This window comes from Ixodes scapularis, unplaced genomic scaffold (genome assembly GCF_016920785.2).
Source record: "Ixodes scapularis isolate PalLabHiFi unplaced genomic scaffold, ASM1692078v2 PGA_scaffold0__279_contigs__length_252992795, whole genome shotgun sequence".
Taxonomy (NCBI): domain Eukaryota; kingdom Metazoa; phylum Arthropoda; class Arachnida; order Ixodida; family Ixodidae; genus Ixodes; species Ixodes scapularis.
In genome coordinates this window covers 140631388-140633787 of record NW_024609835.1, presented here as the reverse complement: position 1 = coordinate 140633787, position 2400 = coordinate 140631388, and the positions used below count along the sequence as shown (strand labels likewise).

The 2400-nt window shown below is 44.5% G+C and overlaps 1 non-coding gene across 1 annotated transcript; it reads right to left on the bottom strand.

Moving 5' to 3' along the window:
• Positions 1 to 908: 908 nt before the first annotated feature.
• Positions 909 to 981, bottom strand: Trnap-ggg. Its single transcript has one exon. It is a non-coding gene; the product is annotated as a tRNA-Pro (tRNA).
• Positions 982 to 2400: the final 1419 nt, after the last annotated feature.

The following is a 2400-nucleotide window of genomic DNA, read 5'->3' as shown; positions in this document are numbered from 1 at the left end:
TTTGAAGATGTCTCTTTTTGACTTGTTTTTTTCGCACGCAGGACAAATATCTAACACGAATGTTGTAAAAGAGCAACGGTTGAGTCCGACGTTTTTACTTATATAACGTTTGTAGCAGTCGTCGAAGACAAACCATGAAAACAAAACAAAATTGTACGTGGTGTCCGGCGGGACAGCCGAGGGAACAAAGGCATCAAAAAGGACGAGGTTTTTCTTAAGTGACTCACGTAGCAGCCAAGAACTGTGCACCGAGTAAATTGGACGAAAGTGTTTCCTAGGCTCCACTCGGGACTTTCTTCGTATTTTTTAGGCTAGAATTTCTATTTTTGTTTTTTATGGTTTCTTTTTTTATTTCTCGCGCTTTCACTTTCGCTGCCCAGGGGTCTGACTCCGTACTACCCTCTTCCGTGGAAATAATAATAAAAATAAAGCTGACGACAAGAACAAGTTCCGTTATTTATTTTATTTAAAAAAATATTTTTTATGTGCGTGCGACAGCATTCGTTCGTTAAATATTAAAACATAAAAAGATGAAGTTTGTTCTCACGAAAATCACGGACCCGTTTGCCTAGCAATCGCTTGAAAGACCAGCAGAGAAAAAAGGAAAGCTAAAGGGACAAGGAACAAAATGGCCACGTAAGCTACGTAACCTCCTTTTCAACAAGTGCAAAGCAAAGCAAATTTTTCTTTTTTTAGAGAATGATAGGCTTTATAGGGTTTCTCTTTTTCTGACCACCATACTATTAAAGAAAGAGAAGACACAATATGCTAATGCAGTTAATGCAAAGGTGCTACTGAGCTGGACAACAATGATAATAATAATCCCTGGAGAAGCGGAACAAGAGGGACAAAGGACGAGCACACATCTCCAAACACAACTAGGCGAGTGGTGCGCGACCGAAAAAATCCGCCTGGTCCGGGTACCGAACCCGGGACCTCTCCATTCCCAGTAGAGCGCTCTACCAACTGAGCTAACCAGAAGTTAGATGTCAGTAGAGCAAACGTGTTTTATGAGGCAGCTTCCACCACTCTAACGTCAAAAAGGGTGAACGGCTGGAATTTTAAGGTTAGGATGATAATGCAATTACCACAATGGTGCAAGCGAGCTACACAACAATGACGATAATCATCCCTGGAGAAGGGGAACAAGGGGGACAAGAGACAAACCCGATTTCCAAACACAGCGCGCGACCTGAAAAATCCGCCTGCTCCTGGTTTTGAAACAGGGACTTTTCCATATCCGTCTTTTTTCGGTCACGCACAAGTCACCGAGGTGTGTTTGGAGATTTGTTTTTGTCCTTTGTCCCCCTTGTTCCCCTTCTCCAGGGATGATTTTTGTCATCGTTGTGTAGCTCACTTGCACAGCTGCAGTAATTGCATTATCATCATAACCTTAACATGCAGGCCGTTCACCCCTTTTTAGAGTTAGACTGGTGGAAGCTGATAAAACCCATTTGCTCTACTGACATCAAACTCCTGGTTAGCTCAGTTGGTATGAGCGCTCCACTGGAAATGGAGAGAGAGGTCTCTGGTTCGACACTAGGACCAGGCGAAATTTTTCGATCGGGCACCGCTCAACTAGCTGTGTTTGAACATTGGTGTTTGTCTTTTGTCCTCTTTGTTCCCCTTCTCCAAGGATTACTATCGTCGTTGTTTTCCAGCTCGCTTGCACATTTGCATTAATTCTATTATTCTTAGAACCTTAAAATGCAGGTCGTTCACCCTTATTGGTGTTAGTCTGGTGGCGGCTAATAAAACCCGTTTGCTCTACTGGCGTCTAACTCCTGGTTAGCTCAGTTGGTAAAGCTCTCCACTGGAAATTGAGAGGTCCAAGATTCAATACCAGGATCAGACGGATTTTTTCGGTCGCGCACCCGTCACCTAGCTGTTTTTGTCATTTGCCCCCCTTGTTAATCTTCTCCAGGGTTTATTATTGTCATAAAATACAATTTAAAACTATGTTGTTTTTTTCTTTGGATTTGGGCAACAAATTCGCATTCAAGAAATGTTTACTTTCCGTTTCATCGTAGGTGCGAGCGCAGTCAAAGCTACAAATGCGTGGATGCATAGCCTCCTCTATACTCAAAAAAGCCTGGCAGTTCAATGACGAAGCCATAGAGTGCCCGGTCGCAGATTTGAAGCGCGAGGGTCTTGTAGCACACAGAATGTCTCGGGGAGCCTGGTCGTCAGCGCACAGCTTTTGTAGCGGTGAGGACCCGAAATATGGTTTTAAACCCTACGAAAAAAAAACCTTAGCGCGAGGAACGCGAAGAGCACGAGCGGACATTCCATTGCTCGGGAGAAGTGTGTTTAAGCGTCTCGCCGCAGCGGGGCGCCCATCGCGTGGCTCTCCTATCATCCGTGTCTGCCGCTCTAACTTTCCAATTGTGACGGCCGCGT